The sequence below is a fragment of the Callithrix jacchus genome, chromosome 7 (genome assembly GCF_049354715.1).
Source record: "Callithrix jacchus isolate 240 chromosome 7, calJac240_pri, whole genome shotgun sequence".
Lineage (NCBI taxonomy): Eukaryota > Metazoa > Chordata > Mammalia > Primates > Cebidae > Callithrix > Callithrix jacchus.
In genome coordinates, this window is record NC_133508.1 from 3,325,971 (window position 1) to 3,349,110 (window position 23,140).

The window sequence follows — 23,140 nt, forward strand, 5'->3', positions numbered from 1 at the left end:
TCACTTTAATACTGAAAATAGTTTTCTGAGATGACGAGTTCACTATGGAAACGAATATGACCAGCTGCTTCGTAACTTTTCCTTCCCTGCACTCTGTGTGTGCGTGTGTGTGTGTGTGTGTGTGTGTGTGTTAAAAACATAATCCTTATAGGCAAATAAAGATAAAAAGGAGTAGACGGTATATACTTCCTCTAGATGCACGGGGTAGAGAATGGTTAATTCCCTGTGTTTATAATTTTCACTTTGCTTAAATCTAGAACACTTGTTCCTGTATCACCTCTTCAAGTGAGATGGCAGACCACCACTTCAGGATGGAAATATTATTTCTCCACCCCTCTCTTTGCTCTCTGATGACCTGCTGCAAATAAGGTGAGGCTGTTTATTTTCTCACTTGATTTCCATTCTTTGAGTTGAATCACAGAATGTAAGAAACTTGTAATAGCAGACTGAGTAATATAGAACTATTTCAAGGGTTTCTGCTTTCTAACTTCCTTTTTAAAGAATTAACCCTTTCTAGGATTTTTTTTTCAGGTAGATCACAAGGTGTGATGGAAGACTGCTCATCCTCCTGATCTGTATTATGATTGGCTTATTGGATGCCTTCCTGATGTGGTAGCCCAGGGTCATTTTTTATTGCCTCCTACAAATACCCAAGACCAGAAATCCATAGGCATAGAGAGTACAAAGGAGATTTCTATTCATGATAACCCTTAACATGGGCATTATCTCATTTAATGCTCACAGAAGCATGATGAGGCACGCATCATTATTGTCCCTGTGTCACTGAGGAAACAGGAAATGCAAACATAGCCACATTAGCCCTGATGGTAGACGGTGGAGCAACTGTGAGTGATTCTAACTCCTGTGTGGCTGACTCTGGAACCAGTGCTTTACCAGAGGGTTTCAACCTTGGCCTGGAGCTTTTATTTTATTTATTTTTCCAATATTGGAGGTTCCACTTGCAGAAAACATTTCTTTTTAATTTAGTTTTTTTTCTAATTGACAAATAAAAGTGATATATATTTATGATGTACAACCTAATGTTTTAATATATGTCTGCATCGTGAAATGGCTAAATCAAGCTCATTAGCGTATCTATTACCTCAGGTACTTTGCATTCTTTTGTTGTGATAACACTTAAATTCTCACTCTCAGTGATTTTCAAGTGTAAGATACCCTGAATACATTAACCATCATCACCATGTTGTACAATGAATCTCTTGAACTTCTTTCTCCTAACTGAAGTTGTGTATCCTTTGGCCAACTTCTCTCCAACTTCTTCCCCCATCCCTCCATCCTGGTTTCCCCATATAAGTGAGATCACGCAGTGTTTGTTTTTCTGTGCCTGGCTTATTTAACTTAACATGATGTCTTCCAGGTTCATCCATGTTGTCACAAATGACACGATTTTCTTATTTTTTTAAAGGTTAAATAGTATTCCTGTGTGTATATGTGTGTGTGTGTGTGTGTATGTGTGTGATATATATATCTCGTATCTCATCTATGTGTGAGATATATATATATGTGATTATATATATCTCCTATCTCATATATATGTGAGAGGTATATATATCTGATATATATGTAATATATATATATATCTCATATATCTCACATGTATGTGAGATAGCTATATATCTGTATATCTATATATATCTCACATTTTAAAAATCCATTTATCTGTTATTTGACACTGAGGCTGACTCCATATCTTGGCTATTGTGAATTGAGCTGAAATGAACATGGGAGTGCCGATATCTCTTCAACATATTGATGTTATTTCCTTTGGATATATACCAGTAGTGGGATTGCTGGATTCTATCATAAATGTGTTTGGCTGGGACTTGATATAGTCAAGTTCTGATTATCTCATAATTCTGTTTAAAATCCCAATGTCCACGGCACACTCCAGACATATTAAGATAGAATCTCAGAGGCTGGCACCCAGGCATAAGTAATATTTACAGCTTCTAGGCAATGCTGATGTAAAGGGTGGGCTGGGTGACACTGCACTGCATGGATTCTTACCGATCACCATGAGTAGTCAAGGTGAGGACTGGCTGTACCTCGAACTTGAGTGAAATGCATGTGGAATTTTGCACATACTCATCTTACATTTGATAGTAATCTTTCATGAAGCAAATATGGAATTTGACTTGGAAAAGGTAAAGCTATATCATTAAGCACTTTCGACTGTAGTGTTTTCTACTGTAACTAAGCACTTTGGTTGTAGACATTCACAGATCCAAGCCTACCTCTGTGAAGTCTGGCAGTAGAGGTGTGGCCATGCAGAAGGCAGGCTGCACACTCTCAGCATCCTGCACAGGTGATAATATGGACAGGAGATGGGAACACTAGGTAGAAGAGGGCGATTACCCAGCAATGGCCCCACCCTCAAAACTAGAATCCTGTGGCCCTAAATCGGAACAGGCATTCCTGTTTTTGTTTCCAAAAGTTGCCTTTTGGCCCACCATACCTCCCTATACTGTACGCACATAAACCCCAAACGCCTGGCTTTACAAGGAAAGAAAAACAGATGAGCAGAAGAACAGCAGAATGGCATGGCAGAGAGAAGAGAAGGAGTGTCTGAATGTTGACAAGAGTTTGGCTGGGGATGATCAGAGAAGAGATTAGCTGCTGGATGGCCACACAGCAGAGGAAGATCATTTTCTCACTCCATCCCCCTTCCAACTCCCCATCCATCTCTCCAAGAGCCAACTTCATCACTCAATAAAACCCCCTTACATTAATCTTTCAAGTCCATGTGCTACCTGATTCTTCCTGGACAGTGGACAAGGACTTGGGTACCAAGAGGGCACTGAGCTGGTTAACACTTAAGCTGTTCCTGGATGACAAGGCTAAAAAAGCACTGTAACACACATACTTGGGCTTCAGGAGCCACAGACCCCCATCCCTAGATGCTGCCATGAGGCTGGAACCCAGGGTGTCACCCCGGCTCCTATACTTGGCCATCTGTGTCCTCCCCAACCTGTAAAGAGTTTGAGCACACATGGTGGCAGAACAAAGGAGCCACACCCCTGCTGCTCATCCTGTGAAAGGGTTCAGGGAACTCTCCCATTTCAGTGAGATGGATTGAAATGTGTTAACCTGAATATCTGGAGCCATCGAAACCCCAGAAATAAAACCCCAGTTGACCCAAAGACAGCAAGTTCGAGGTGACGCCCTCTAGTTCTTATTTTGTTTGAGAGCACCCCTACTTGGAGACTGAAGACTATTGCTTAGAACTGAATTACAGAGCATTCAGATCTTCTGAAATAATACTGCATTCAGTTCCCGTGGCTGCTGTCACAAAGCCCCACAAACTGAGTGCCTTGAACACAGAATTTCATTGTCTCTGGAAGTCCGAGATCAAGGTGTTGGTACTGGCAGGGTTGGCTCCTCCTGAGGCAGTGACAGAGAATCTGTTCCGCCAGTCTCCAAGTTTCCAGTAGCCTCAGCCATCCCTTGGTTGTAGATGGCCATCTTCTCCATGGGTGCTCCCTCTGTACTTTCCCTCTGTACCCTCCTCTACCTGTACATGCCTCTGTGTTCAAATTCTCCTCTTCATTAAGGACACAATCATATTGGATTAGGGCTCACCTTAAAGACCTCAACTTGTGCACCTGCAAAGACTCTGCTTCAAATAAGGTCACACTCACAGATACTAAGGGTTAGGACTTCAACATCACCTGGGGCAACTCATTTTAGCCCATAACGAATCTTTTCTGCCAACCAAAAGAAGTCAGCACTAACCAGGAAGAGTGAAAACCCCTCATGAGAGGAAATTTCTTAATACATCCGGAAAAAGAGAGAAATCCTACCTTAAACCCATGATCTGCATAGCAACCCTTTAAATCTACTAAACACATTTATAGTCGAAATGTTTAATTAAACACTTTGAGGTCACATTCATAAGGGAGGTTCCACGGCTGAGCTGTAGTCATACAATCCCATTTATGTTTACTGCTCTCCCCAGATAAATGATCAGTCCAGTTTGACTCATCAAAGACCAGGGGCACAATGGGTGGGATACCTCAGACTAACCTAGCTGATGTCACAAAGAATCTGAAAGGTCTGGTAACAAGAAGACAAAAGAAGGTCAATAAACCCTCCTTCGGAAAGTGATGCATTCAGGATGAGATGCTAAGGAAGAAAGGAAAACACAATGCTGCCATTCTGTCGGCTTTCCATAAAGTCTGTTCATTGACAAGGGGGAGAAGGACACTGTGATGGTTAGTCTTGTGTTAACTAGACTGGACTATGGGGTGCCCAGATTGAACATTGTTTTGGGCACACTTATGAAGGTGTTTCCAGATGAGCTTAGCATTTGAAGCAGTGAACTCGAAAGCAGACGGCCCTCCCCAAGTAGGCGGATATCATCAGTCCATTGAAGGTCTGACTAGAACAAAAAGGCAGAGGAAGGAAGAATTTGTCCCCTTTCTTTCTGCCTCACTGATTGAGCTGGGACATCTCATCTCCTCTTCTCCTGCCATACACTGGGACTTATACCAACCGCTCTCCCAGGTTCTCTGTCTTCAAACTGAATTACACCACCAGCTTTCCTGGGTTAGCAGCTCACTGCTGGCAGATCTGGGGACTTCTCTGTCCTTATAACTGCATGAACCAATTTCTCATAATAAATCTCTTCCTATATACAGATGTCCCTTGGGATCCAAAGGGGATTAGATCCAGGACCCCCATGAATACCAAAATTGGAGGATAGAAATTCCTTCTATAAAATGGCATAATATTTTCATCTAAGTTATATAATCTTTCCCTATACTTTAAATCATCTCTCAATTACTTAAAATACCTAATACAATGTAAATGCTATGTAATAGTTGTTATACTGTATTGCTTTTTAAATTTGTGTTATTTGTATTGCTGTATTATTACTTTTTATTTTAATCACTTTAGAATGTCTTTGATTCATTGTTGATTGAATCCACAGTTGTAAAACCCATGGATAAAGAGAGGGACTGTATATGGGCTTGTGTCACTTAATGATGGGGATACATTCTGAGGATTATGTTTGTAGGTGATTTCATCACTATGGGACCAGCACAGAGTGTACTCACACAAACCTAGATGGTAGAGCCTAATACAACCTAGGCTACTGATATGGTTTGGCTATGTCCCCACCCAAATCTCATCTTGACTTGTAGTTTCCATAATTCCTATGTGTCATGGGAGGGGCCCAGTTGGAAGTAACTGAATCATGGAGGCAGGTTTTTTCCTGTGCTGTTCTCATAATAGTGAATAAGTCTCATGAGTCTGATGGTTTTAAAAAGGGCAGTTCCTCTGCACACACTCTCTTGCCTGCCGCCATGTAAGATGTGCCTTTGCTCCTCCTTCACCTTCTGCCATGATCATGGGACCTCCCCAGACATATGGAACTGTGAGTCCATTAAACCTCCTTTCCTTTATAAATTACCCAGTCTTTGGTCTGTCTTTATTTGCAGTATGAGAACAGACTAATACAGCTACCAATCTGTATAGCATGTTACTATACCAAATACTATAGGCAATTATAACACAATGGTAGGTATTTGTGTATCTAAATGTATTTAAACATAGAAAAGGTGAAAACATGGCATTATAGTCTCACAGGGCCACTCATATATGTGGTCTGTCATTGACCAAAATGTCATTATGTGGTGCATGACTATATATACTACTAATTCTTTTCCACTGGAGATCACTGATTAATACAGACAGTGAACACTACCTTATTTTTTTTTGGTGAGTTGATTTTCACAACATGCTTTCTTTGCAGGATTATTTTGCTTTCTTAGCATTTCTGTGATGACTCAGGAAGAGTATGATGCTTTATCAACACGGCATGTTGCTTTTTGAAACATGCTGAGCCCCAAGTGAAGTAGTGTCTCAATAACCCCAACTTAATACTCATTGGCATGTTCAGTTAATTAGCATTGTGCTGATGAGGATTCTAGAAAATGATGCCAAATACAAACCCCTGCAAATACCGAAGGCTGTGACTATATAAGCTCGTTGGCCGGGCACGGTGGCTCACGCCTGTAATCCCAGCACTTTGGGAGGCCGAGGCAGGTGGATCACAAGGTCAAGAGTTGGAGACCATCCTGGCCAACATGGTGAAACCCCATCTCTACTTAAAATACAAATATCAGCTGGGCATGGTGGTGTGTGCCTATAGTCCCAGCTACTCAGGAGGCTGAGGCAGGAGAATAGCTCGAACCCAGGAAGGGGAGGTTGTGGTGAGCTGAGATCGTACCACTGCACTCTAGCATGGTGACAGAGCAAGACCCTTTTTCAAACCATTAGGAAAGAAAGAGGTCTACTGATTACCAACATGTACTGCTAATATGGTAACACCAAGAAGCACAAAGCACCTACCGTCTTCTTTAAAACGCCTAGGGTAAGTTCTTCCAGGAATCATTATTTCTTATTCTTGCCAGATAGCCACGTGCACAGAATTAGGGGAGATTGGGAAGCTCTATACAATGGTCATTTGGCTCTGACTCTGTATCAAAATACTATAAAACAACCAGATAATCTGAATCATATCAGATATCCAAGTAGATGACTGAAAATGTACTTTTTTCAAAGAAAGTGTGGGCTATTCCTCTTAGGAAAAGTAAAATAACACAAAACACAAAACCCTCTACTGTCAGAAATATCAGAACTTAAAGTGAACAGAAAAGTTATTAGAACTCACCAGTCTATCCCTCACTTTCCATGTTACCTGCAATGTACCCCCAACCCCCATCTCCCAGCCCCACCCAAGCCTGTCTGCAGGGATCCCCTGATCTGATCTGACTTTAGGCCTCTGGGAGATATTTCATACCTAGAAAGTTTAGAGGTTTTTTCTGTTTGTTTTTGTTTTAAATAACTTTCAGGCCAATGAGTTCATTTTATTGGCAAAAAAATTAAGATAGGGAGGGAAAATTTAGATCTGTGATTCTCAATACTGACTGCTCGTCAGAATTTCTTGGAGAAGCATTTAAAAATACCAGTGCCTGGCATGCATCCCAGAATATTTGATTTCAAATCTCTTGCGATGAGCCATGAGCATCTCCTTAAAAAAATACCCACTCAGGCCTGGGTGCAGTGGCTCACACCTGTAATCCCAGCACTTTGGGAGGCCGAGGCAGGCAGATCACGAGGTCAGGAGATTGAGACCATCCTGGTCAACAAGGTGAAACCCCATCTCTACTAAAAATACAAAAATTAGCTGGGCGTCGTGGTGCATGCCTGTAGTCCCAGCTACTTGTGAGGCTGAGGCAGGAGACTTGCTTGAATCCAGGAGGCAGAGGTTGCAGTGAGCCAAGATCGCACCATTGCACTCCAGCCTGGGTAACAAGAGCGAAACTCTGTCTCAAAAAAAAAAATCCCCTCAGATGAATATGATGTAGATGGAGGCAGAAGAACCCTTCAGCTGGATGTTCATTGATCATCAGAGCTAGGGCTAATGCTTGATAGTGGGGAAGTTTTGCACAGCCACATGAACTGAGGGAGATGAAGCCAGGAGAAAGGAGAAAAGAAAGAGAAAGAAAATAGTAAGGAGAAGGAGGGGTAGAGAAACAGGAAGGTTTGTCAAGGTGGAGTGAATGGGGCCCAAGAATAAAGACATTCGCTGCTCCTCTGATTGGGCCCTGGCTTAAGTAAGGCTTTTATATGTGCAAAGTGCAGGGTCCTTACTCCACACCAACCACATGTTGTATTAAGTGACGGTGCAGAACCAGCCTGTGTCAGGGAAAGTTGGGCAACGCTTACTTGAAATTTCTGGCTCCTGAGTTTTGAAACTATTCCTTAAACCTTGGAGATACACTGCTATGTAAGAGGGTCAAATGAACACAGTCTGTGAGCTGTAATCCAGTCTGTAAATGTCAGTCATGGAGAGATGGTAGAGTATAAGGAGGTGGAAAAGGGCGAATGGGGAAAGACCAACTCACACTTGGTCAAATGCCCACTACCTGTTAGGTTCTGCGCAAATATCATCTAACAAAGGCCCCCAGCTTTGTTCTTTTTCTGCTGGCCTTCATTGGAGACAGTGTATAAATTCATTAGTTAGGCCTGATTGTGGAATCCAATTGGGTATCAAGACCTGTCGTCTACCTCCACATCTAAGCTCAAAGGCCATGCCCTCCCTCCCTTCCTGGACTCCCACCACAAATTTTAGTTGTTTCTTCTACAGTCCCATTGTACCATAAATGCACCTGCACTGTAATCACTGTTCCATAGTTACCTATGCTCAGAAGACTGAGATGCTCAGAGTTCTTAATTATGACCAATTTTTGGTCCTAAAAATTTATTCATTTTTTACGTATATTTACTGATAATTCATTATTGGCCAGAATCAACCTATTGGCCAGTGGAAGGCACACCACCATAAAGCCCTTGAGAGTCTCCTTAGAGGCAAACAGGTAAACAGGTGATGACTCTTCAGAGTAACAAGCAGGGCAGTACAAATCTCAGCTCACAACTCTGACCTGTAAGAAATGTGGCTCCATTTTTCTTTAATTTGGCTTTATTTTTTGAGCTCCATTTTGCCAGGGCAGCCCAGTTATTTCTCAGTTAAGTCATAATTTCTTCCTCTTTTCCGTGACTTGGTCTATGCTCTGGGAATATATAAATTTGCCAAGGTTTTGCGGGCAGGAGAGTCACTGGATGTTTGAGCTCTCTGTACAGTGCTTGGATATGCGTGCAGAAAGGCACTGAGATGCTTCATATTCTTGCCAGTCTGGTCCCTCCAGGTTGTAAAGGTCCCTCTCTTGGGTGGTTGAATCTGTAAGATCCCCATCAGATCTTCCCCACCTTCACTATGCACGAGAATGTGAAAACGCCAACATCCCTTGTGCCCTCTCTGGACTCATAAATTCAACTATAGTTTTGTTGTCACTACAACAAAATATGGGGTACAGGACCCCTATTTCCTGAACCTAACTGCACCAGTGTCTATACTTAACAGGAGATGTGATTTTTGTTTGTTTTTTTAAAAAATTCTCGCAGGAGGTAACTCTAGAATGAGACCTGAAGTTGTCAAGTAGGAAAGAGATATGGCTGAAGAACTGCTGTATAGGCAGAGAGAACGGCTCTGCAGGAAGTGAGAGGGAGGTGTGTGAGAAGCTGCTCATAGGTCATTATGGTTGGGTTTGGGGTAAGGGCCAGAGAGTGATAGGAAATCTGTTTGGAGAGAGAGGCGGGTAAGGGCCAGATCGTACAGAGCTATGGATTGGGGTTTCAGTTCATCCTCAAGGCAAAGGGGGCCAGCCTAGGGGACCATATGCAGAGTTAAGCAGAGGGGTGAAGAGTCACTTGCACTGTAGAAACGTCACCCTGGCTGCACTGGAAACATGGAGGTGGGGAGACAAGTTGACCAAGGCTTTGACCCAGGCAGCAAAGGAGAAAGGATCTGAGTCAAGGCAGGGGTAGGAGAAGAGGAGAGGAGAGCGAACAGAAAGATGTTGCGAAGGCTGGACTGAGTGGCTGATGGGCTGCTGAGGATGAAGGGGAGACAGGGGTGAGGTGTCCTAGCTAGAATTCCAGCCTGGACAGCTTGTTAAACGTGATGGCATCATTCAGACAGACAGCGGAGAAGGAGAAGCTGCTTTGACATGATGATTATGAATTTAATCTGGGAAGTACGTGCTGAATCTGTAGCATCCAGGACACCCATGTGAACATGTACCAGGGCCAAGGGTTTACATAGGCCAAGAGCATGGGACAGAGATTTGGGTGGAGGCAACAACATGGGGGGATAATTTGGGCAGGGGTGTATCTAAAGCCGGTGGAGTAGAAGAGGTTTTCCGGGTCAAACATGTCTAATGGCTGTTGGGGTCTAAGCAATGAGAACATTTTAGAGTTAGCACCAAGAACACAGTGAACACTGAGAGACATGATCACGGAGGGTGCATGGACGAGAGAAGCCACAGAAGAGATGCCACAGCCAGGAAGTGGGTGCAGCATGGGAATGAAAACCTGGAGAGACAGAGGCCATGGGACTCCAGAAAAGAGAATATTTATAAAAGAAGGGAGTGAGCAATTGGGCCGCATGGCATAGAGGAGACGCGAAGAGAATGCAGAGGGTGGGGCCTCCTGGAGGACATGTTGACTTTTTCTAGGTCATTGTCACGAGTGACGGCAGGAAGCCAGGTGGCTGCTGGCCAAGGAGGAAAATAAGGCCTAAAGAAGCTGCCTTCAGATCATCTATTTCCCCTGCTGAAAACTCCTCCCTGAGCTTCCACAAGCTGAAGACTGGAAGGCTGAGGGCATGAGGCGATGGCAGCTGTTGCTGCTGGGCTGGTCCTGCTCTGCGCATGCAGCCAGGAGTGGGGACGTGGAGCAAACAGAAATGCTGGAGTGGCCCACAGTGAAGTGAATCCAAATACCCGTGTAGTGAACAGCCAGGGCCCGTGGCTGACACATGCACTGTGTTCATATTGTCTCACTCAGCATCCCCTCTTCGACGTCCTCATTGCTTAGACCTTAGCTAATGCCGTACATAACCTAGGGATGAATGGATTTTTGTGTGCCTGTAAGGGACACCTTTAGAAACTCCTGACCAGGGTAAAGCAGGGCTCCCAACGCACGGAGAACAACTGGAGGATGGAATACCGTCTGCATCTTCACGGAAGTTTCCCACCATCTCTCCAATAATTCTGTATTTTCCAGCAAGTTTCTATAGAAGTATAATCCAACCCGCACCATCCTAAGCACAGCTTCTCTCCCGAGTATGCTAACTCTCCAAATGCCACGACGACATGGTGTTCCAATCTTTGGAATTAATAAGCGCTGAAATGCTTTGAAACTGAGCAAAAATTTTTACAGCAACTGAATTTCCTATAAGGAAGGCAAGGTTAGTAAACTGCACTGTTTCTGTAACACTGTGAAACGAGAGGTGTTTGCTTTGGAGGGCCGATGGCTGGTTCTTCATATGCTGTTCTGAAGTGCAGGTTTCTATTAACGATGCCTGTGTCTAGCACATCTGGTATGTTTCTGAAGGGAGGCTTTGTAAACACATTGAGCAGGCCCAGCTTATAAGTTACAAGACAACATAGTGAGGACGCAGTGGAGAAATCCGAGGAAATCAGGATTTTGTAAGAAACTAGGACGAGCTTAAGTTATAATGAATGGGTGTTATGTTAGAAAAAGAGCATTTCCATCATTCAGCTAAAGCAGTTTAAGCAGACGTACAGGGCAACCAGAATGATCTTTTTACGAGGTTATTAAAATTTTTTTTATTACCATAAGGGCACTCCTCATTGGTCTCATATCCCTAATGCGATGTTTAAAATCTAATTAGGAATTCTCACCATGACCTGAGAGGCCCCATGCTCTGCCCTCTGGTCTGTTTCTATGTCCCTATCCCCTGCTTTCTGTTGTTGCTGTTGAGATGGAGCCTCTCCCTGTCATGCAGCGGCACAGTCTCCGCTCACTGCAGCCTCTGCCTGCTGCGTTCAAGCGATTCTCCTGCCTCAGCCTTCCAGGTAGCTGGGATTACAGGCATGCACATGTCCGGCTATTTTTTTGTATTTTAAGTAGAGACTGGTTTTTACCATGTTGGCCAGGCTGGTCTCAAATTCCTGACCTCCAGTGATCACCCACCTCGGCCTCCCAAAGTGCTGGGATTACAGGCGTGAGCCACCGCGCCTGGCCTCCATCCCCTACTTTCTCCCTGTCCCATCCCAGAGCCCCAGTGCCTCCCTGCCATGCCTCAGACAAGGTTGTTCCTCTGTCAAGGCCTTTGCAGTGGCTGTTCCTTTCCCCAGATATTTCCAAGACCCTCTCCTCATATTCTAGGTCTTAATTCAAAAATCACTGCAGGCTGGATGCATTGGCTCATGCCTGTAATCCCAGCACTTTGGGAGGCTGAGGGGGGCAGATCTCCTGAGGTCAGGAGTCCCAGACCAGCTTGGCCAACATAGTGAAACCCCAACGCTTCTAAAAATATGAAAATTACCCGAGCATGTTGGTGGGCACCTGTGATCCCTGCTACTTGGGAGGTTGAGGCAGGAGAATTGCTTGAACTCGGGAGGTGGAGGTTGCAGTGAGCCGAGATTGTGCCACTGAACTCCAGCCTGGGTGACAGAGCGAAACTCTGACTCAACAACAACAGCAAAAATCACCTGAAGACCCGAGAGGCCTTCCCTGAGCATTCTACAGAAAATGCCACCGGTGTCCTATACTGCTGGCCCCTTCTCACCACATCATCTTATTTCTGTTAGTTCATTCTCACACTGCTATAAAGAAATACCTGAGGCTGGGTCATTTATAAAGAAAAGAGGGTGGGCCAGGTGCTGTGTCTTGTGCCTGTAATCCCAGAACTTTGGGAGGCCGATGAGGGTGGATCACAAGGTTGAGAAATCAAGACCATCCTGGCCAACATGGTAAAACCCCATCTCCACTAAAAACACAAAAATTACCTGGTGGGTGGTGGTGCATGCCTGTAATCCCAGCTACTCAGGAGGCTGAGGCAGGAGAATTACTTGAACCCAGGAGGCAGAGGTTGCAGTGACCTGTGATCATGACATAGTGCCACTGCATTCCAGCCTGGTGACAGAGCGAGACTCCATCTCAAAAAAAAAAAAAAAAAAAAAAGAAAAGAGGTTTCACTGGGTCATAGTTCCTCAGTATGGGAAGCACTGTGACATTTGCGTGGCTTCTGAGGAGACCACAGGAAACTTACAATCATGGCGAAAGGCAAGGGGAAGCCAGCACATCTCACAGGCAGGAGCAAGGGGTGGGGAACAACAGTGGGGGAGGCAGGTGCCTCACACTTCTAAACAACCATCTCGTGAGAACTCTATGAGAACAGCACCAAAGGAATGGTGCTAAACCATTCATGAGGGATCCACTCCCATGAGCGAACCACCTCCCACCAGGCCCCACCTCCAACACTGCGGATTGCAATTGAATGTGAGGTTTGGGTGGGAACACAGATCCAAACCGTATCCCCTATCCGACCCTGTTTTAGCATTTTCACAGTGTACAGCTGTCCTCTACAGGTGCACATTCATTCGTCTGTGTTTGCTGTGTGCTTCCCTCAATTTATGATGGCTCCTTGAAGTCAGGAGCCCCATCTCTTGTGTTGGGAATTGTATTTCCAGTACCTAGAACACTGATGAGTGAATGATCAATAAGTATTTCTGTGCTTATTGAAAGAAATCTTTTGCAGAAATGCCTTAATGAAGTCACCTGCCAGCATGAAAGGCCTGGTTCAGATTTAGAACTAGTCCCCAGCAGCAAAAATCCTGGCTTTTTCTCTCCATGACAGTAGAAAATATCAAGTGTGGAACTGGTGGGGAATTGTTTTGCTGTGAATATTGGGAGGATAATGATGGAAAGGAATGAACAGTGGGTCTGGGCCATGTGAAGAAGAAGGGAAGAGAAAACCTTTAGAGACGGGGAAAAAAAGGTCAAGGTTGAGAGATTTATAAACCAGAACTGTGGAGCATGGAGGGCTGGGCTTTGAAAAATACCCCCCGAGTTTCCAGTTTATCTGGTCTAAAGGATTTGCATTTTCAGAAAAGTCCCCTAGGTGATTGTAACATACAGCCAGGGTTGAAATACCACTCAAATCAAAGAACAAATGTAGTCAGATGTACCCAGTTAAAGTTCAGCATGCCTGTGACATAGTCAGCCTTACATGTTTTTCCAGTGACTTATTTTTACCTGTACAACACGCTACGCTTCAAATCAAAGGACTGTGCCGATACATGTATAAATGCCTATAGGAATTTTGACTGTTATCATTAGATCAAACCACTGCAAATAATGTTGGAGCCTTAACCACAACATGAAGCAAACGGATTTCAGTTGAAGTGTTTGGGTTTCTAAAGTGAGGGGAGAATTTCTCACTTTCAGTTTCTATAGCTTTTTGTTTGTGTGTATATCAATAAAGTGATAGGATCTTTAGACATCCATGCTCCAGCACATATAACACAATAATACCCTTGAAACATCTTAACAGGTGGGTCAATATAGAGGGTGGGGGGTTATTGTTCCCTCCCGTTTCATATTCTTCCTTAGAAATCAACACCATATTTGTGTTTAAAGAGATGTCCTAGATTTTTTATTCCAAGTGGCATATCCTGTTTACTGAATAAATGCTAAAAAGCATTGTCAGGTGGTTTAAATTACCTTATGCTGTCTTTGCCATTCAACTGTGATAATATACATTTTTAAAGGTATATATTTTAATGAAATGTTATCCATGCACTAAATTTTCTTCTACTGTATAGAAATTAAAAGCAACATTTCTCTGGCCTAGAGCTAAGTTTTTATGACTCCCATGGTATTCTCGTTTTTTTATCTTGATTTTTTAAGATGTTCAAATAAGTGAGTTTTCTTTTTACTTGACACATTTTCACATATGTTGCCTTGATCTTTCACATCTCTTACCCATATGGGAGCCTTCCTAGGAAATAAAGGATCTGTATTTAATTATCTCCTGGGGACAATTTAAAGGGAAATCCAGAGCTGCTTCTCTATAGCTCTGCCTTAAGGAGGAATAAGAAGCAATGGCGAACTTACAGCTTTTGGCTGTTGATAGGGATTTCTCACAGTTCCCTCTGTGACAGCACCAAACCCACCTGTTCACTTGGGTACATCCCATGCTCATTGACTTGGACCCTAATTTGCAAATATTCACATTGCAACCAGGCAGCGGTGTTGATCACAAAGGTTCGCTTAGCGAATTAAAAATTATGCCAAGGTAAAAGACATAGCATTGAAATGGAAACCAACAAACAATGTAGCTTTAAGCAGCTGAAAAAGTATCCATTTACACTTAATAATTTCAAGCTGATTCTTAAAAATCTAGAGTCACAAAATTTGCATTTTATAGTTGAAACTAGGCTTAGAGAGCTCAAAAGATTCTCCCCACGGTCGTATAGCTGAACAGGGGCAAAACCAAGATTAGTTGACAAGCGCAAATTCCCTGCCATGTGAGTCTACCTTCCAAACTCTTCATTAAAACCATGTCCTCAGAACAGTCTTATGCTAGTTCCAGTTCTTTTTTTTCTTGAATATAATAATATTTCCGGTAAGATACATTCTAGAGTCTACATTTTTTCTCTAAATCCAACAGGCCTTTCTGTACGATAGTCACAGTAATGAAGCTCTACTCTATTCTGCTACAGTCTAAGACATGGAATTGTCTATGGTTTTCATATACATTCAGATAAATGAACCTAGAGAAATGAATGGCCGGTTGATGTACTTGGGAAAGCCTTGCCTGATGTCTATATATTAATCAGAACTTTTCCAGTTTCAAGTGACTAAAATCTATGTTGTTGCCGCGGATAGCTGGAAAGTAGACTAGGATAGTGTGCAGGTGTATTAGTTCATTTTCATCAGCAGATAAAGACATACCCAAGACTGGGCAATTTACAAAAGAAAGAGGTTAACTGGACTTACAGTTCCACATGGCTGGGGAAGCCTCACAATCACAGTGGAAGGCAAGGAGGAGCAAGTCACATCTTACACAGATGGCAGCAGGCAAAGAGAGAATGAGGAAGACACAAAAGCAGAACCCCCTGAAAAAACCTTCAAATCTCTTGAGACTTATTCTCTACTACGAGACAGTATGGGGAAGCGGCCCCATGATTCAATTATCTCCCTCCCACAATACATGGGAATTATGGGAGTACAATTCAGGATGAGATTTGGGTGAGGACACAGCCAAACCCTATCAGCAGGATTGAAGGAAGAATGTCAGAAACCAGAATCAGGGACAGGGATTCAACGAGGCACTAATGCCATGTTTGCTTACCTCTGCTTGGCCTCATTCTGCAGACAGACTTCTGCCAACACCTGGGAAGATGGCACTAGTCACCTGAGCTTTACATCACACTGGCAATGTCACTGTAAACTGGCTTCCAGATCTACTTCTGAATCTTAGATAAAGTCTCCAGTTGACTCTGCTTAGGTTATGTGTCCCACTGGGTCCAGAGGGAAAGGACTCATTGGCTGGCTAGGGATATTGCAAGTTGGGTCAGGGATGGATGCAAAATCAAAAGATGGGGAATAGAAAAGCTTTAGGGACACACAACAGCAGTAACTTCCAAAGTCAATTACATATGGAATTTGCTGATTTGAGCAGCTAGAAGAACACTCATCTACTCCCTCATCTCTTTCCCCTGGACCTGTCTCTTTAATGGAAGAATTTGCAAAAATACAAATGCCCAGTGCTCATTCCAGAGGCTCTGAATGAGGATTTCATAAGGCGAAGCCCAGGGGGGCTTAGTATTTAAACAGCACCACAGGTGACTCTGACACGTCCCTAGATAAGAAGTACTGTTTTAAGTAATTATCATTAGGAGTCTATTTTCTGGGATGGATAACATATCAAGCATTCATCAGCCATCAACATCTTATCATGAATTAGTTCAACAGATTAGCCGAATTCACTGAGCAGGATTTTAAAATCATGATATACAGAATGAATACAATTTGATGAAGAAGAAAAGAGGAATTAGAGCTGGCACTAAGTGGGGTCTGGGGTGGGGAGTGGGGGTTGGGGTAGCATTGCAGTGGGGCTCTGTGCAGTTAAGAATAATCTGAACCTCATATTTTACTTTCTGGGCACGATCTATTGATTCCATCTCTCTCAGTTTCCTCCTTCCTATTTAACAATTTTCCTTCAGTCTCATACTCCTATGTCATGATTCCTCAGTTTGCTCTAGTTTTCTAATGGCCGGAACCCTCTCCCCAAGCTGCTTCAAACACCCTGCAACTCATCCTTCCAGTGCGTCCACCCTAGCAGACCTCAGCCTAGGTCAGCCCTACAGTTGAACTTCTCCTCTCCTGCTTGCTGGCTGCTGTTTCCTTCCTTCCTCTCTTTCCTTTCCTTCTTTTCCTTCCTTCCTCCTTCCCTCCCTCCCTTCCCTTCTCTCTCCCTCTCACTCTCTCCCCCCTCTCTCCCTCTCTTCCCCTCTCCCTCTCTCCCTCTCTCCCTCTCTCCCTCTCTCTTCTCCTCTCTCCCCCCGCTTTCTTCCTCTGCCTCTCTTCTCTCTTTCCCTTTCTCTCTCTCTCTCTTTCTTCGAGTCTGGCTCTGTCACCCAGGCTGGAGGGCAGTGGTGCGACCTTGGCTTACTGCAACCTCCGCCTCCTGGGTCCTCTTGAATGTTCGATGACCATGTCAATATTAACATATCCACAACTGATTATACAATCTTTTCTGCCACGCCTCTATACCTCTTCTTGTATCCTCAATGCCAGCTAATGGTACCATATCTACTTGGAAGCTCTTATCAGAAACCTTCAAGTTTTCTAATACACCCCTGCTGACATCAATCTCTATATCCAATTTATCACAAGATCTTTACTGAAGTCCCCATGTACTTACAGGATCTCTGAGCCATTTCTTTCTAACCCTTTGCCACCACGTAACCTGTTCAGGTCTTCCTCATCCTTTGCTTGGAAGAGTGCATTAGCACAGCAATGAAGTCTCCCTACTGCTATAAATGGATCCTCTACTTTTCAGCCAGTCATGTATCTAAGAGGTAATTCTAAGTTATCCTTTCTGTTTAACATTTTACAGTGAATTAGCATCACCTACTGAATAAAAAGCTAATTTTTTTTTAAGACAGAGTTTTGCCTTGTTGCCCATGCTAGAGTGCAGTGGTGCAATCTTGGCTCACTGCAACCTCCGCCTTGTGGGTTCAAGAAATTCTCCTGCCTCAGTCTCCCAAGTAGCTGAGACAACAGGCACATGCCACCATGACTGGCTAATTTTTGTATTTTTCAGTAGAGATGGGGGTTTCACCATGTTGGCCAGGCTGTTCTCGAACTCCTGACCTCAGATGATCTGCCCACCTTGGCCTCCCAATGTGCTGGGCATGAGCCACCAGGCCCAGCCTGAAGAGCTGATTTCTTATTGTGATATGAAAAATCCCATGTGACCTACCTGCCACTAATCTCTAACCTCTTCCTGCCCCACATTTTATGCAAATCACCCAGAACTGACTGCATTCACTGTCCCTTGATCCGGTGATTCTCTCTACTTGGAAGGCCTTTCCCAACATTCATCAATGGACCGATCTCTCCTCATTCCTGAAGACAGCTCAGAAGTCACCTCTTCCAGGAGAACTTGGTTGGGAGAAATGCCCACTTTAGTACTGTCTCTCCTGATAGACTTTGAGTTCAGGAAAAGGGCCACACTTTCCTCTCTGCAGTCTTACTCTGCAGCACAGTACCAAGCTCATAAAAAGCATATAATAAACACCTATTGTACTGAGCTGAAGGATATCTTGGGGAGACAATCTCAAAAGGATGAAGGGAGGAAAGAAAAATAGGAAATGAGAAGAGGGCAAAAACTCCCTTTGCTTATTTTAGAATTTTGCTGTTAGTAGATAATATATTTGGCAGGTAGAAAGAAGGACAGAGAGAGTGTGCATTAGCAGCACTGCAAATGACAGCTATTAGCAGGGACACATACTTTAGAACAAGAAAAATTAAGAAAGAGGGCCAGGCGCCTTTGGGAGGCCAAGGCGGGTGGATCACTTCAGGTCAGGAGTTTGAGACCAGCCTCGCCAGCATAGTGAAAACCCATCTCTACAAAAAATACAAAAAGTAGCCAGGCATGGTGGTAAGCACCTGTACTCCTAGATACTTGGGAGCCTGAGGCGGGAGAATAACTTGAAGCCAGCAGGCAGAGGTTGCAGTGAGCCAAGATCCAGCCATTGCATTCCAGCCTGGGCAACAGAGCAACACTCCATCTCTCTCTCTCTCTGTCTCTCTCTCTCTCTCACACACACAAAATAATAATAATAAAATAAAATAAGAAAGCAACAATGGGATCTGGAGAAGGAACATGACAGAGGTGGAAAGCCTGTTTCAGACAGCCACTTTCTTTAGATCCTTTTGGCCTTAGCTATTTCCAGGGCCTTGGGGTACTTGTTTCTGCCAGTAGCTACCAGAGGAAGAAACTCCGTATGAGTTCCAGCTGACCTCATGGAGCTATAACCTGTGAACACTTTGCCTTGTGGCCCTGCCTCATTACTGCTTACCCAACTCTGGGTTTTGCTTGGGAAGCTGAGGTCCGAGATGCCAGGAGATGCATTCAAGGACCCAAGTCTATGCAGGTCAGAAAGAGGGGTGAGTAACCACAGCATGTGGCAGAGGTTGGACGAACTGGACGCAGGGGCTGGCAAATCTAATTTCACCGCCTACTTCCTACACTTGCGTTGTCTGAAGATGAAGTTATTCATAGGCCCCTGAGAGATGCTCCCATGAGACCGAGCAGTGAACCCCGCTGAATGCCTAGCAGTGGTCTGTTCACTGACACCCTCTGCAAAGGCTCTCTTTCTTTCTCTGCTCACACCCTCTCCCTCACCCTGCTTCTCTTCTGATGGACTCCCTAATACAGTAGTAACATGCACATTTTATTTATTTTATTATTTTTTAAATTCCAGGCTCCATTTCCTGAGGGACTTGGGCTGAGACCATTGGTATCAGGCTCTTGAAAACACACCCTGAGGATGGCATTCTGGAGGCACCTAATTTGAAACCAGCCTAAGCAGATGTGGAAGACAGAAATGGGCACATGAACGGGTGGCCCAGACTACCTTGTCATCTACTTCTGAAGTACTGAAACCTGTCGTTGAACTCACAATTATGGTATCGTGGTGGCGGTGGTGGCCGTGGTGGTGGCATTGTTGGTGTTGGGTGATTTGTGATCAACCAAATGACTTGGGACTGGTTCATACTTCAAGAGGTCAGCACGATATGCTGGTGCCAGCCAAAACTGGGTACTGCTGCATTTCAGCTCCAGCATGGCCCCAAAGGACAGTGATGGAGGAAAATATCCCTGCTCCACAGAGCTTCCAGCAACACACTCACTTGTTCCTGAGAAGTGGCTTGAGATAGGAAAATATAGGGACCATTAGTAGTGGGAAATGAATTCGTGGTCGGTCAGGGGCTTAGAAGGAAAAAGATCAGAATATCAGGGACAAGGCGGTCCAAGGAAGACACGCATGAGTGGGTGCAAAGCATGCAGACTTTTGTGTCTTACGGTCATGCCCACTGAGGAATCACCATTGAAGTGGAGGCTCTGAAACCCCACAGGGCAGGTATCTCATTCTGTGCCTGTCACTCACCCTCTGCTTTTGGCAACCCCGGTGCGGACATAGCAGGTTTATGAACAGAGTGGCCAAGGCGGCCGAGGTGAAGGTTAAACGTGAGCCCAACAGCATGGGCTCTCTTTCCCCAAGAAAAGAGAGCCCCTGCTGCTGCTGAATAGCCAGCCTCCAGTGTGGAGACCAAGGCTGAGCCCTCCCCTGGCTCCATTTCCCAGGGTCCACTCAGACCCTCGAGGTAGGTCCCTTAAGTCAGACCCCTTCCGTCCCAGTGGAGGCAGCAATGTGTCTTTCCTGTAACACACGTCTTCTCCACACACGGCTCTCCTTTTGCCTCCCTTGCAGGTCTCCACCTACTTACCTACTCCATATAAAGTCACCTCAGACGTATTTTAAGACAAAGGAAGAGCAACAGTGGCAGAGTGGCAGGCAGAGAGCAATGTAACTCCCTCATTATTCCCTGTGCCTCATTCACCCAGAACAGCTGGCCTGTGAAGGACTCAGCTAGGGCATAGCCCGGGGAAAGCCTCGGCTAGAATGTACCAGTCTTGGATCTAAGGGCAGAAAATTAGGATCGGTTCCTATCAGCATCCATCACCCAATGACCAAATAATGGCATCTGCACTTGCTATCTCTGCCATCTTAGCTTCCACCAAGTTAGAAGTTCTGGTTTCCGGGCTGAGCGTATGAAACACACAGGAGGACTTGGTATCTCAGGTCAGAGTGCCAGAGGCCAAGACGGCAGTTTTGGTAAATTGGTAGCTTGGTCCTGACTCTCCCGAAGAGCTGGGAGGGTGGCCCAGGGCGCTCGTGTCTGGGATTCAGAGCATTTCCTCTGCAGTCTCTTGGTGCTTCTGAGTTGAGTGATGACGATAAACGGGAAACTGCACCAATTGCAGCCCGACAAAGATGAGACACTCAGTCCTCATGGAGAGAGCTCTGGATCCGCCCTGCAGGTAACAGGCAAGCCCCAGTGCTGGCTGAGCATGAGCATGAGGGAACTCTCAAGTGGGTAGCGGAGGATGAGCATCAGTCATGACCTCAAGACCAGCTGCTGTTGGTTGTTTCCTCAACCTTTTAACTTAAGGCTTCCTCAGAGATTGAGGTTGGCTGCCTCTTGAAGGGGACACTCTGTGACTGATATTTTTTTTCTTGAGATGGAGTCTTGCTCTGTCGTCAGGCTGTAGTGGTGTTATCTCGGCTCACTGCAACCTCTGCCTCCTGGGTTCAAGAAATTCTCTTGCCTCAGCCTCCCAAGTAGCTGGGACTACAGGCACACACCACCGTACCCAGCTAATTTTTGTATTTTTAGTAGAGATGGAGTTTCACCATGTTGGCCAGGATGGTCTCGATCTCTTGACCTCATGATCCGCCTGCCTTGGCCTCCCAAAGTGCTGGGATTACAGGCATGAGCCACCTCGCCCGGCCTGACTGACTGGTTTTATATTCCCTCTTCTGGCATCTTGTTCTCACAGCAATAAAGCCCACCTGTGGTCGGGAGTCGGTACAACGCAAGGACGCGGGTAAGTGTGGCAGATGGGTCGTCAGGTCTTCACAGCCTCATCAACCTCCTGGCCCCGGGCCCCTTGTTCTGGCCTGACCCCTGCCATCCAACTGGCTGTCTTTGGATTCTGACCAGTTTCACCCAGGCACAACTCAACAGAGCCTAAAGCCATCACACCAAACACCTCTCACCTCGTGCCCTGGGCCTTCTATTTTTGTAAGAACTGAAGCAAGAGGTTCCTCGGGACTGGTTCAATGCCATCCTTGTGCAATTCAGAAGCATGGGACAATTTTCCCACAAAGTGAAAAATGGGACCAGTGGGAAATGGGAGCTGGTAAATAAGGTCTCCTGCCCTGGACACACTGTCTGAAGTTCACAGTCAATTTATCTGGTTCCTTGGACGTCAGCCCTCATAAGATCAAGCCTCTGGTGACCCTCCACCCCTAAAGGTGGTACTAGAAACCCCGCCCTTGCGCTGGCTCTAGCTTCTCGCTCTTTTCCTTCCTGTTTTCCCACAGTCCTGCTTTCCTGGGGTGCACTCCCTAGTAAAACACTGCACACGGCTTTTCCTCAGGCTTTGCTTTCTGGGCAGCCTGGCCAAGGCAGAATTCATATAAGAATGCAGAGATTTGAAGTGGAGAGATTTAACTGCTGCAGAAGATCTAGAAGCAGATGCTTAGCAGACAGCGAAGGTGGGGTACAAAACCTAGGAAGTGGGGAGACCTCTTTTCATCTTGCTTCTGTTACTTCCAGTTGTCAAAGTCAAGTATTGGCTTCCAATTGTCAAAGTATTGGCGTGATGATTTATAAGATGATTAAAAAGACATTAGAAGGAATGGGAAAGAAAGATTTGGGGACATGGCAGGGTCAAAGGGTGACCCTTTTATATGTGTTTTACATGTGACATCAACACCTGCCTTGGAGCTTACTTTTCCAGACACACTGATCCCAGGCTCATTCCTCTTGGAGAACTTGGCGCTGCTGCTTCTCAGAAGACACTTCGTGCAGTGTGCAGCGCCTCTCTGCTGTCTGGTTAGGTTTGCACGAGCGGTTGTGTAGAACTTTGAAGTGCTCCATTATAATCATATTTGTTTCTACCTCTTACGCGTGTGGAAACCAGGTTAAAATGGCAAAGGGCGAAGGCACAGTGTGGGATCGGCACCAGGTTGCCAAATGGAATTTTTGCGGAAAGTAAGCTTCTTTGAAAACAACTGCCTTCACAGCAGCTTTGATTTGGAATTTTTAAAGGACATATGATTTCCCTTTCAAATACGAATTATTGGGGTTTTATTGTCAATGCACACAATAAAGTGTATCATAAACAGCCTCATAGAAAAACACGTTAATCTCCCCAAAGTATCCCTACTAGACATCTCCTTTCCTTCTCTTCCTGTTTGAATTTTTGCATGACCCCAGAGTTGCCCTGTTACTAAGAACAAATGGCTGAATGGACACTAAAAGCATGGAGCACTGCTCGTCTGTGGGTTACCATTTAAAACTCTTTCAGACAGCAGCACAGCGTGAAATACTAATTCACTCCGTCTACAATACCATATCCATTAGCACTTTCTCATCC

At 44.8% G+C, this 23,140-nt stretch overlaps 1 protein-coding gene and 1 long non-coding RNA gene across 4 annotated transcripts in view; one reads left to right on the forward strand and one right to left on the reverse strand.

Annotated features, from left to right (window-relative positions):
- Positions 1-23,140, reverse strand: part of CELF2 (CUGBP Elav-like family member 2) — an 859,904-nt gene that overhangs the window by 540,315 nt on the left and 296,449 nt on the right. The window lies entirely within an intron of this gene.
- Positions 174-22,902, forward strand: LOC144576863 (uncharacterized). Its single transcript, XR_013519467.1, has 2 exons — positions 174-369; positions 19,398-22,902. It is a non-coding gene; the product is annotated as an uncharacterized LOC144576863 (long non-coding RNA).